The sequence below is a fragment of the Gadus chalcogrammus genome, chromosome 12 (genome assembly GCF_026213295.1).
Source record: "Gadus chalcogrammus isolate NIFS_2021 chromosome 12, NIFS_Gcha_1.0, whole genome shotgun sequence".
In the NCBI taxonomy this organism is placed as follows: Eukaryota; Metazoa; Chordata; class Actinopteri; order Gadiformes; family Gadidae; genus Gadus; species Gadus chalcogrammus.
In genome coordinates, this window is record NC_079423.1 from 22,976,920 (window position 1) to 22,991,024 (window position 14,105).

General features: G+C 44.0%; 2 long non-coding RNA genes across 2 annotated transcripts; both read left to right on the top strand.

Moving 5' to 3' along the window:
* Positions 1-2,072: 2,072 nt before the first annotated feature.
* Positions 2,073-4,028, top strand: LOC130393018 (uncharacterized). Its single transcript, XR_008897078.1, has 3 exons — positions 2,073-2,325; positions 2,586-3,145; positions 3,788-4,028. It is a non-coding gene; the product is annotated as an uncharacterized LOC130393018 (long non-coding RNA).
* Positions 4,029-4,797: 769 nt separating this feature from the next.
* On the top strand, positions 4,798-5,845 carry LOC130393017 (uncharacterized). Its single transcript, XR_008897077.1, has 4 exons — positions 4,798-4,975; positions 5,176-5,293; positions 5,379-5,448; positions 5,726-5,845. It is a non-coding gene; the product is annotated as an uncharacterized LOC130393017 (long non-coding RNA).
* The last annotated feature ends 8,260 nt before the right edge of the window (positions 5,846-14,105 follow it).

The window sequence follows — 14,105 nt, forward strand, 5'->3', positions numbered from 1 at the left end:
TGAACTATGCATGAGCTTGATGATGTCTTCATTAGCGCAGCTGTCATCTTCTCCAGCCCTTGCAGTGCAGTGAATGTTGAAAAACATTTTCAAAACCTGCAGGTCCATCTGCAGGGGATAGACCTAGCCATAGACGAGGCCAAGATTGAGGAGGAAGAATTTGGGGTATGTACATGAATGGCGGCACCTTTGCGGATGGCAACACCTTAGGAGAGAGGAGGAAGAATTTGGGATATGTAAATAGATGGCAGCAGCACCTTTGTGTCTTTCCTAAATTAGGTATTGGGAGGATGCAGAGCATTTAAGCAACCGATGAGGTCACCCAGATTACATTAAGGTAGAGGGTCTAAGAGAAACCAAAAACAACACTTGAACCAACTGTTACGAATGTTACATTAAGTCATGTAACAACAACAAGTCCATTATAACACATGATGTGTAAACATGGTATCAGTAAAAATTGTTTGCTTATCATATCCAAATTAATTAATTTGAGGTGATGTGTGAATTGGCCAAAGTTATCCTAATATCAATTTTTCCTTTTTATACCAGAGTGAATTGGGGCCATCGCCATTTCTTCTGCATTTTCAAAATTTGCTAAGAAATGTGCAAATGGACAGAGATGGTGACCCAAATCTGTATCGATGCCCAAGCATTATTCCCACTCTACTGCTGCAGCATCTCCTCCCTCAAGCTCCTTTGTGGACTGGCCTCCTCCTGGGTTAGTCTGGAGTAAACACAGCCTGTTCCCAATTAAAGTCCTCAACCTTTTATTCTAGCTCTGTGGTGTCCTCTACATAAATTCCAATACATAAATTGGGGTTATTGTCCCATAAGTTAATTTCTTTCCCACCTACCCTATCCTCAGGTGACCTGGGACGCCACGGGAAAGGGCCAGTTTATTTGCAGCTGTCAAAGAAATTTGAGAAAGCAGCAAGTACAGCTAAACAGGTATAATATCAGATCAAAGTTAATAAAAATGTCATCATGTTGCTCATATAGGCATATTCCTTATGAAATACTGCAATATTATTGAACATGCCACAAGGCCAACGCCATTTCTTCTGCATTCCTGAATGAAATGTTACATGCATGTGCAAAATGGCAAGAACAGGATTATTTTGAAAATTAAAAAATAACTTCTGGAAGGAAGGGAGCACTGCTCCAGTGATCCCTTTGAGCTGCACTGTGGCTGCCCACTGCTTTGGCTGAGCCCGTGTGTCCTTAATAATGTCACACCCCCGAGTGTGTGTCTGTTCCGGAAAGGGTGGAAAGCAGAGAAAGTCCCCCCCCCCACACCCCTCTGCTTAATTTATTCCTAGTCCTCATTTAGTGTGGGTGCATTGATTTAATGAAAGGGGCGAACATACTAATTATTGACCAAAATGTTTCAATTGGGCACAATTTCTATGTGTCAATGCAGAACTACACACAGGACAACAGGACCCAAGGGATAATGGAGAAGAGCCAGTGGGACTTGAGGAAAGTCAGGCTCCAGAGCAGGCGCTTCAAGAGGATGGACGATTTTGTGGCCATGCATAAAGTCAGCACGAATGCCCTGCTAAGGGAATATGCTGACTCACTGAAGAAAAGGAGGAAGCAGAAGGTGATATGCTATTTCTACTTAAATACTTATGTATTTAACTAACTCTCTGGGAGAGTTAGTTTTTTTTTTATGGACTCATACCACTGTAGATGTTTGTATATAAAGCATATAAAGTGTGTGTATATTTCACATGAATGAACACAAAATCCTTGTATGCATGTATTTATGTGTAGACAATGAAATGTGTGTGCAAATTCTAAAGGTTAATTCTGTGAAACCGGCCATTCAAATCTTTGATTGGTTTTGTAGAGACATCAGGTGGAAACTGAGAAATGGAAACAGAGAAGCCAAAGGAAATGGGGAGTGTACGTGGCACCAAGGAAGAAGGCATTTACCTTTTAGACAACAAAGGTAAATGTCATACTCATTGAAAACATTAGTGAGCATCCCTCCTAAGGATACCAACAATTGTCTTTTGACTCAGTATGCCCATATATTTTTTAAATAAATACAGGCATGTTGGAATCAGAGTAGTGTAAAATTTAAGGAAAGGAATATTTCACTTAGAGCTTTTTCATTGTTGTGTTAATCTGTACACTAAATCTTAGAATGCTGAACCTTTGAGCACTGCTCACTGCCCATCTGAAAGCCGCCCATCCTCACCCCTCTGCCCTGTGAACGTCCTTCACCTGTCTTCACCTGAACATGAAAGTGTTCAGGTGAATGCTGATAGTCCAGGTGAAAGCCACCCGTCCTCATCTGACCTGCGCGACCAACAGGTGAGGATTAGTACAATGGCATGGAAGGTAATGAACAAGACAGAGCTTACTAGCGCGCACACAGACAGACAGACTATATATTTTTTTGCACCTTCACTTTTATTTTTCCTCGTCATTGCCCTAGGGCCTAGGCAGAAGAAAATGAGGATGCAATATAATTGCTTATTTTTTATAGCAGCTCTCATTTCAAATCATAGACTTACACCCTGGATCATAGACCTTAATTGCAGCATTGATTAAATGTTAATCCTGACTTTCAGTTAACCTTACTGTGGAGGAAGAGGTCGACAGAGGTGGTTGTTGCGGTACTGCCATCTCAAATTAAGGGTCGGAGCATCTATGTACACCACTCGGAGCTGCGTTCACTACGGCCACACCTGTGGTTGACAGGAGAGGTAGGCATCTTTAAACCTCTTCCTCTCACTGCTTGTCTGCACTGCTTACACGCTTAGCAATAGCAATCATACTGACGGGCGAACTAGTGAATAGTTGTTATAAGTAATAAAAGGAAAGTTGTTGGTTGCTGTACAGCTGCTACTCTGAGTGAGTGGTGCGCTCATAATAGGCCACATACTGTATATATGCCAGAATGACGTTATTCATTTCAATGGCCAAAAAAGTTGTTTGCTTTCATGTGGTGATGCTGTGTGTTAATGTTAATCAAACAGTATGCTGTGTTCATCAGATTATTCATGGATTGATGCATCTCAGTGCCTACACACACAATGTGGTAGACACCATCTACCTGATGGACCATTACACGGCAGGTGTGATTTTGTTTGGTGACAGAGCCACAGTACGCCGTCAAAGCTTACCTAAGGTACTATGTTCAGTGTCTGTTTGTGCATTTGATGGTATGTTGTGTGATGGGAAAACTTACTATTAGGGATGGGCATTATTAATTGATGATCGATCATTGATCGTTAAGAAATGTGTCCATCAATTTATATTGTTATCGATCAAAAGGACGTTTTTTTATTTGGCATTGAGAAGACGCGTGTAATAAAGCGGACTACACCACCTCTTCTATTCCACATGGAATTCTATTCCGATTGAGCTGTTGTTCCACTTCGAATCGGACCGGAAGTGTCCATAAACGCGGGAGAATGAACAATCAATTTCCATTGCATTTTGAATATAGCATATAAATAGTTAATTTTAATATAAAAATATTAACGATTAATCGATTAATTGATCGATAATTCTCCCGACGATCTACTAAGACAATATAATCGAATGCCCATCCCTACTATACAGTCGTTCATGAAATAGCTGGGATGAGAATCTTCAAGTCCTCTTCATAAGGAAGCACTATGTATTTTCACTCTCTGAAAGCTTTCTTGTCCATGCCAACATTTCTATCAAATATGGTCCACAAGATAGACATCATGATACTCATAGGTAAACAATTGACTTACATGTTCATTAAATCATCATCAAATATTGTTTTTTCATGCTGTAGGTAAACTTTGAAAACTATGATGCAATGCTGTCATTCATCCATGTGAATGGTAATCATTGGAACATGCTGGTTTGTTGCCTTCTTAATTTTCACTCAGTAAGATGTTTGTTATCACATCGTGAAATAAAGTATTAATTACAGTATACCCTCTCTTCTTTCACAGTACATTCATGCAAAGTCTGGCACAGTCTTCCAATTGGATCCATCACCAGCATCCTCTGAGCTTGAGGACTCTACACATGCCGCCACGAAATACATTCAATATTCAAGCTAGAATTCTAAACATTTGAAGTCAGTCATGTTCACATTCAACAATGGCAGCTGTTTCTTATTGTATGACCTCAGTAATCACTGGTATGTTTGAAGATATGTCCATATGCCTTATATGTCACGCCGCGTCCTGCTACACGGTCCACTACCTCCACCTAGTGGCCACTTGGCGCCGGTGGTCCTTCTCCTTACACACCAGTCTGCAGTCATCTAATCACCATTCCCTACTTCAGTCGGAGATCTCCTACCAGCCGGCGCCAGTTCTTCGTTACTCCTGCACAGTCAGTATCGGTCCTACAAGCAATCTCAAGCTTTATAGCAGCCTGTCCCCGTGGTAACTCTCTCCTTCCCTTTCCAGTACTCTCCGGTCGCCGAACCCCTGCCTGCCCGACTACCCGCCTGCCATCGCCCCTCCTGCTAGCCTGTTAACGAACCCCTGCCTGCCTGACTACCCGCCTGCCGTCGCCCTCCTGTCTGCCCGTTAACGAACCACTGCCCGTCTGACTCTCCTGCCGGTTCCTGATCCCCGCCTGTCTGACTACCCCGCTGGTTCCTGATCCCTGCCTGTCTGACTCTCCTTCTGGTTCCCGATTCCCGCCTGCCTGACTCTCCTGCCTACCAATAAACCCTGTTCCCCTTTACCTTCGTCTCTGCCTGTGTCTGCGCTTGGGTCTCCACGTTCCGTACCCATTAACATTATAAGTGAATACAAACTTCGCTAAAATGTATCTGTGAATGAACAATGTTTTGGTAGTACCTAAAGAAATTATTACAACATCACATTTCTTCAGGGAATACCTCAAGATGAGGAGAACATCCCATGGGAAAACAGACTGGGTTGATGTTCAGTGGAAAGGAGGAGTAATGCCCCACCCACTGCAAAAGGATGGTTGCAGTTGTGGTGTTATTGTTGTCGAAGTAAGTTGAACTATGTAGTATAGTGGAAACAAAATGTTTCTTTCATGTTTGCAGTGGTAGAAATAAGGTTCCATTTGGGTGTTTCTGCACACATGCAAGATTTCTGTAAACCCTCCCCGTCATGCATGAGTTGACATATGCTTTAGTTAACGTTTAAAAGAGGAAGACAATTTTCAATAACTACAGTGTTGTTAATTTAGATGGCCAGAGCAGTAATGGAAGCCTTCCCTCAGTTGCCCAAAATGCAATTTGAAACCTCCAAGAAAGCCATGGGAGAATCTAGGAGGAATATGGGTCTCCAAGTCCTTGAGGCATCAGGTACAATAACTTAATTAATGAATAACTTAAAGGCACTCCACATGAATTCAGATTAAATGTGTTATGCAAATACACTTTCTTTCAGTCTTTGATGAAGAGACATGTTCAATGTGACTGACAGGCCCCCTGGAGAAGCACCTGCCAACACAGACTGGGTGAGTTGTTGTGAGCAACAGTTCAATGTGGGATTGTGATGTGACATACAGTGTTCGTAGCAACTTACTAAGTTGCTACGAACATGACATATCTTCATGTAATAATATTACCCCAAAAGATAACAGCACTTATTCCTTCATGAGTTATATGTAATGCACTACTTTTCTTAAGTAACTTCACCGACGCTTGTGATATACCAGTTAAACTTAAGTGTTGCTACCAACTGACAAAATCATGTGCATGAATAAATCATGAATTCAATTTTAAATTCAACAGATCCAGTGTGATAAATGTGACCGGTGGTTCCATGCCCTCTGCTTGACCATGGAACCCTGGACACTTAAAGAGCTCAAGCAAAAGCAATGGCTGTGTGTGCTGTGCAAATAAATATTTTACCTGTCCTACAAGTGCCTCATGACCTTTATATTACCTTTACATTTCTCTCGTTCCGCTGCTGCAACTTGCAACACATCCCATGAGCCCCAGCCAGCATGTCTCCTCTCCTTCTCTTCGCTGCTGTGTTGGCCTTAGTGCTGTGTGCCAGGCACCGACTGATATGACCATATTAACCGGTGTGCTGACTACTTGTACACAAGGAACCATGTGATTCTACTGTATAGATTTTGAGAATATTTCATTTGAAAAACGTATACATGCATATTCTCGCCTTTGCAAATTGCATTATGTCTGTGTGATGCCCACTAATGTGTGCCCACATTTGTGTATATTAAGTTTTTATATGCTGCACCATTTTATATTATTAAGACACTTTATTTCCTACTAAATTGATTTTATTTTGTCGGCACAAGTTAGTATGATAAACCGTGCCTGGAAAGACCAATACCTGCCTGACCTTGATATTCACCCAGTGTCTGAAATAATTGAAGAAATAGAGGAACTAAAAGTCTTTGCTGTTAATAGAGATCTCGTACCATTTGATGGATGGGTAGCCAAAAAGATAAATCTACCAGGAAAAGAGGACCCCAGTCTTTCCATCAGCGTCCCATTCCTTGTCAGTACCTTACCCCTGGAGAGACCACTGCTTGGTTTTAATGTTTTAGAACAGCTCATCTCCAGCCAACCAGAACGGTTAGTGCCTGTCCTTGTTAATCTGCTTTGAAATGCTATCTCTGTCCCCAGTGAAAAAGCTGAAGCTATTGTGAGCTTTATTCAGACAGCAAGGCCAGTCATGCAACAGGGACGTCCGCGGACAGGTGCCCAGGATATTGTCATCCCAGCTGGTAGTGTGTCGTGGTTAAAGTGCCGGCTTCCACCAAACATGGATGCTCATGACAGTATGGTTTTGTTTGAAGCAGAAGAAAATAGTGTACCGCTAGAACAGTTGGACGTGGGGCCAGGGTTGTTTGACATTAAAAACACAGTAAAACCGTATGTCACCATACCAGTTGGTAATAATACCAATCATGACATTACCTTACCCCGAAAGACAGCTTTAGGGACCCTGCAACATGTTGAAAAAGTTGTGGAGGGTGACGTCCCCGCCAAAACACAGTCCGCAGTGACAGTCAGTGAGGTCATCACCACTCAAACCAGTGACCCAGCTCCACCCTTATGGCACCCACCTGTAAGTCTCGACCACTTGGATGGGAAACAACAGGACGCTGTTAAAAAGAAGTTATGAGGAGTCCCGTGCTTTCGCAAGAGATGGAAATGACATCGGCTGCATTCCAAACTTACAAATGGTGATAAACTTGAAAGACGATATCCCTGTACAAAGATCGTACACCTCCATCCCAAAACCGCTCTTCAAAGAGGTAAAGTAATATATCCAAGACCTCATAGTAAAGGGATGGATAGTGAAGTCTAAAGGTACGGCCACACCAACCGCGTTAAGGTACGGCCACACCAACCGCGTTGCTCGCGTTGGGGGCGTTGAAAATCGGCATTTTTGCATAGGGAACCATTGGTCTAGGCGCGGTACACGCGTTGAAGCGTTGAAGCGTTGCGTTGGGGGAGTTGGGCGCGGCAGTTGCACGTAATTACGCACGTAAACGCAGTAACGCGCCCAACGCACCAACGCCCGGAGTTCAGAAAATTGAACTTTCAACGCTCCAACGCGTGACGCTTAGCCGCGGTAGCCAATCAGCGTGGAGCTTGACCCGACGTCACTGGCAGAGAGTAGTGAGCTTGCACAGAAGCATACGGCCGACATCTTTCTTTATTCTGGGTGGAAATAGTAACATAGTTACGCCATTAAATGCGTTTATGGAAACATTTCTAGCGAGAAATGTGCATTTTACTTTCATAATGTTCGCTCAGTGAATGTGAAGGATGTTTGGTTTGATAGTTATGACGAAGAGGGAACGCTCCGTTCACTTGCATGGACAATGGACTCATCTAGCTGCGTTGGCGCGTTGACGCGTTGGAGCGTTGAACCACCACACACTGGTCAAGCGTCAGGTTAGGCGCGGTACTCGCGTTGTCCAACGCGAGTAACGCGGTTGGTGTGGCCGCACCATTACTCGCGTTAGGGGCGTTGAAAATCGTCATTTTTGCATAGGGAGCCATTGGTCTAGGCGCGTTACACGCGTTGAAGCGTTGCGTTAGGGGCGTTAGACGCGGCAGTTGCACGTAATTACGCACGTAAACGCAGTAACGCGCCCAACGCACCAACGCCCGGAGTTCAGAAAATTGAACTTTCAACGCGTGACGCTTAGCCGCGATAGCCTGATCAGCGTGGAGCTTGACCCGACGTCACTGGCAGAGAGTAGTGATCTTGCACAGAAGCATACGGCCGACATCTTTCTTTATTCTGGGTGGAAATAGTAACATAGTTACGCCATTAAATGGGTTTATGGAAACATTTTTAGCGAGAAATGTGCATTTTACTTTCATAATGTTTGCTTGGTGAATGTGAAGGATGTTTGGTTTGATAGTTATGACGAAGAGGGAACGCTCCGTTCACTTGCATGGACAGAGTCTCTGGTTGCTAAGCAACCTCAACGTCTTGGCGGACTATATCTCTGCTGATCAACACTACGAATGCTGGAAACACACCAGACACACCATGTGAAGTTATTTAACCCGATTATTGTTATTTATATCCGAGATTATTTAATCTAACCCGATCTAAACTCTATCATGCACCCAAACACGGCAGCGTTTGGGTTTCCTACCTCGGACTCCAGCGCAGCCACGGCCGACATCTTTCTTTATTCTGGGTGGAAATAGTAACTAGTTACGCCATTAAATGCGTTTATGGAAAAAAAATTAGTGAGAAATGTGCATTTTACTTTCATAATGTTCGCTCGGTGAATGTGAAGGATGTTTGGTTTGATAGTTATGACGAAGAGGGAACGCTCCGTTCACTTGCATGGACATGGACTGACTCATCTAGCTGCGTTGGCGCGTTGACGCGTTGGAAGCGTTGAACCACCACACACTGATCAAGCGTCAGGTTAGGCGCGTTACTCGCGTTATCCAACGCGAGTAACGCGGTTGGTGTGGCCGTACCATAAGTCTCCTTATTCTGCCCCCGTCGTATGTGTGCGGAAGAAGGATGGCACACTGCTCCTGTGCATAGACTATCGTCCGTTAAATCAAAAGACAGTCCCTGACAGGAATCCACTGCCTCTGATTCAGGACTTGACAGACACTTTGGGAGGGTACTCATGGTTCAGCATCCTCGACCAAGGCAAAGCGTACCACCAAGGTTTTGTGGCAGAGGGTTCACGACCAGGGCTCTAAATTAACACCCGCCAACCCGCCAAATGCGGGTGAAAATTCATTTTGGCGTGTATTAAAAAAAACTCACTAGCCGGCTTGGCCGGTGATAAATGAGTAACTTTACCATCTATTTCGCGGGACGCGTGAGCACGGTTTCTATGGGAACGCATCCGTCGAGGCTGCCGTACTAGGGGAGGGGGCGTAGGTCACTCTTGGGTTGGAAAAAACGATAGACGCCGGTACAAATACAAATACAGACACAAACACAAACAAGATGTGGCGATGGTTGGGACAGCCGGCCATCAAGAGAAAGGATATTCCTACCAAAGAGGTAGAGGAGGAGGAGGATATTGGACCTCGCGGTCCAATATATATAAAAAAAAAAAAATGGCTAACTGGTCGTGAGTGGCTCGTGTATGATCACGAAAACAGCGTAATGTTCTGTCAGGATTGCCGAATGTATGCTAAAGAAAAACACAAAACGAATAATTTCGTGGTAGGAACCAATAATTTCAAAGTAGAAGCAGTAAAGGATCATGAGAGTGCCCGAAGTCATCAGGAGAGCCTGAGGACGAAAACCGCCAAGACGTGTCGTATCGAAGAGAGTGAAGCTGGAAGGAGCCTTGCCTTAATGAAGACGTCCGAGTTCGAGAAGATGGAGCAACTTTTTCGCAATGCCCACGCCATCGGGAAAAAAGGCAGGCCTTTCACCGACTTCGCATGGATGTGTGCGCACACGCCGGCCACACTTTGTGAGGAAGAAAAATTGAACTGATGTAGATGGGGGCTCTGAGTCAGAGTCCTCAGAGAGCTCTGCCTCTGATGATGTTTAACCTGTCTCTTTGTACATAATACATTTGTGTAATTTTGTACATTATCTGCACTAAAACATGTTTAGAGTTGTTTAAAGTTTTAAGTTGTAAAACGCTGGCCCCAGCCCCACCTTCTGGCGGTTAGGATTTAATTTTAATTGGATATACATTCCCAACTTCACTGTAAGATGAATTTAAAGCTTTAGTTAATAAAATGATCAAATGAATTCAGTGGCTCTCATAATCTGTCTTTTTTGCACGGGAAAAAATGTGGCTAGTGGAAATTCTGATTGGCTGGTAACTTCAGAAACTTACCAGCCACATTGGCTGGTGATCAAAAAAGTTAATTTAGAGCCCTGTTCACGACATCTCACGGCCTTCATCACCCCCTGGGGATTATATGAATGGGTGAGAATCCCATTTGGACTATCTAATGCACCTGCTGCTTTCCAGAGAAGCATGGAGGAGATGTTGAGTTCCCTGAGGGATGAATGTTGCATTCCCTACCTGGACGACATACTGTGTTATGCAAAGTCCTTCAGTGATCACGTGGAGGTGTGTTGTAAGGTTCTCCAAGCTCTGCAGCACCATGGGGTGAAGCTTCGACCGGAGAAATGTGAGGTATTCAAGCGAGAAGTTCGATATGGGCGCATGGTGTCAGCCGAGGGTGTTCGAGTTGAGACTTTGAGGCTGTGCTGGCTTTGAAAACCAAAACACCACAAACAGTCGGCGACATCAGACGGGTTCTTGGCTTCCTTAGCTACTACCGATCCTACATACAGGACTTCGCAGATTGCCAAACCACTATATGAGCTGCTCCAAGGGAAGTCCCCCATGCCACAAAACCCCCACCGCCAATGTAAGTCCAAGGGTCCTCAATTACCCTCCAGGACACCTATAGAATGGACTGCAGATCACCAAAGTACACTAGAAGAGCTAATCAACATGCTAACGCATCCCCCAGTTCTAGCATATCCAAACTTCGAGGAGCCATTCGTTCTGCATACTGATGCGTCAGAGAAAGGGCTCGGCACAATCCTCTACCAGCAGCAAGATGGGAAACTGCGAGTCATTGGATATGGATCTAGAACATTGACACCTGCGGAGAGAAACTACAACCTCCACAGCGGAAAACTTGAGTTCCTTGCTCTAAAGTGGGCAGTGTGTGAGAAGTTTAGAGATTATCTCTTCTATGCTCCACACTTTACCATCTACACTGATAACAACCCACTGACCTATGTAATGAGCACTGCAAAACTCAATGCAGTTGGACATCGCTGGGTTGGAGAATTATCAGATTTCTGCTTCAACATCAAATACAGGCCTGGGAAGATCAATATTGATGCTGACACACTCTCCCGCATCCCGCTGGATGTACTGAGGAGCTGTCACAGGAAGTGTAACATGCAACCTGGGACGGTAGTCACGCAGCAAAGAGAAAAGAAGTGGCCTGGATAGCTGCTCTCTACGCCTCATCTCTCGATGTAATCCCACAGCCTCGTCATGATGAGCTTGCAAAAGCGCAAAGAGAAGACCCGGCAATAGGGGAAGTAATAAGGCTAAAAGAGACGAATGCTGTTCTTACTGATGCAACACGGAAGTCTGTGAGTGGGCTCACTCGAAAGATCCTTCATGAGTGGAATCAACTACACCTTGAAGATGAAATCCTATACCGACGGACAACTGATAGAAAACAGTTAGTTCTTCCTGTCAAGTACCAACCTGTTGCTCTGAAACACCTCCATGATAACATGGGGAATGTGGGTACAGAACGAGTCATTCAACTCGCCAGAGAAAGGTTTTACTGGCCTTATATGAAAAGGTGCATAGAGGACTATGTGACAAAGAAATGCAGTTGTATAAAACAGAAGAAGCCCACAACGCATGTGCGCGCACCAATGGGTGGCATAACATCTAACTCGCCCCTTGACCTTGTCTGCATAGATTATCTGCATCTAGAGAAGAGCAAGGGAGGCTACGAGTACATTTTAGTTGTTATCGACCATTTTACTCGGTTCGCTCAAACCTACCCAACCAAAAATAAATCTGGACAAACCGCAGCAGAGCGAATCTATAATGATTTTGTACCTTGTTTTGGATACCCACATAAACTCCACCACGACCAAGGACGTGAGTTCGAAAATGTACTCTTCAGAAAACTTGGACGGCTGTCAGGTGTCGGTCATTCTCGAACATCCCCGTACCACCCCCAATGTAACCCAGCGGAGCGTTTCAACCGAACGCTGCTGCAAATGTTAAGAACCCTTGAAGAAAAGGAAAAGGATAAATGGAAAGAACATCTTCCACAGATTGTGCATGCGTATAACTGTACGCGGCACGAGTCAACTGGGCACTCACCCCATTACTTACTCTATGGACAGCACCCTCGCCTCCCTGTGGATCTCTTGTTTGGATTACTCGAGGAGACGGACCCGGTAACACACAAAGGATATGCGGCGAAATGGTCAAAAAGGATGAAAGAGGCATACCAAATTGCAACCAAAAACAGCCTAGCCTCTAGTGCTAAGGGCAAGTCCTATTATGATCAAAAGGTGAGAGGCGTAGTTCTAAAACCAGGAGACAGAGTGCTAGTTCGGAACTTAAGTGAGCGAGGAGGGCCTGGAAAATTGCGCTCGTACTGGGAGAAGAGGATATATGTGGTAAAAGAGCAGGTCTCAGACAATCCAGTGTATATCATTCAACCAGAAGGAGACTACAAAGGAAAAAACAGAACCTTACACAAAAATCTGCTACTGCTAGTCAATGACTTACCGGTTGAATCACCACCACAGTCAGCCAACGCAGTTACAAAACCACCACAAAGGCAAAAGAAGTCTCAGCTGAGAGCAAGCGCTACAACAGACCTGGCTCAAAGTGAGGAGACATCAGACTCTGATGATGAATGGACAGGAGGTTACTGGCTGAGAACGCCTGTAAACAGGATGGGACAAAGCCAAGAACCATCCTCATCTGCAAAGGCCACAGTTCAGACTCCTAGTAAACCTGCCATAACCCACAGAGAACATGCAAATACATTACCTGAAAGAGGGGATGAACAATACATACCTGAAATAGAGGATATGGAAGCATATATGTAGCAAAATTCAAATGGCAATGCAATTTGCAATTCAATAAGTAATTACGTTATGCAATTGACAATGCATTATGCAATTTCATAATGTAATTTGTAAATACGTTATTCAAAGTGTATTTTAATATGCAAAGTGACAATGCAATCCTCAATTAAATTTGCAAAAGTTATAACAATAAAAATACATTAACATTTTGTCAAATTCTTTGAGTTCCTTTATTCAAATTGAAAAGCTATAGCGTCCCCGTGATTGCAATCCACTCGCCACGCTCCGTGTGTTGCGATATTCAAATGACATTTCAATCCGCAAAACGAACGCTTTGCAAAAGATTTGGCAAAACGGAGTCCAAAACGTTTTCCAAAACGGAATCCAAAACGTTTTCCGAAAAGTCAATATGCAAAGTGGCAAACGTATCAGCCAATCAGCGTCTGGGCAGGAACTACGACACTTTCTATTGCCTCCGAGGGTATCTCCACGGTGGGTCTCCCCACCCTATGTTTCGCACCCAGTGCCTGTAGCACTTGGGAAATCTTTGTGAATACCACACTGGCGTCAAAACGTACCAGTAAGTCGTCTATCCTATCTCCCAGAACACGCACTCTATCTACTGCATCTGTGTCTTCAACACGATTGTTCTCCACATCATCGGCCAAACTTCGGAGCGTATCAATAATCTCCATTGGTGACCATGGACCTGACACATACAAACTAGAAGTTAACGTGAACAAGGAAATTACGAGCAAGTGACGTAGTTCCCGCCCAGACGCTGATTGGCTGATACGTTTGCCACTTTGCATATTGACTTTTTGGAAAACGTTTTGGATTCCGTTTTGGAAAACGTTTTGGATTCCGTTTTGCCAAATATATTGCAAAGCGTTCGTTTTGCGGATTGAAATGTCATTTGAATATCGCAACACACGGAGCGTGGCGAAGTGGATTGCATCACGGGGACGCTGTAGCTTTTCAATTTGAATAAAGGAACTCAAAGAATTTGACAAAATGTTATTCTATTTGTATTGTTATAACTTTTGTAAATTTAATTGAGGATTGCTTTGTCACTTTGCA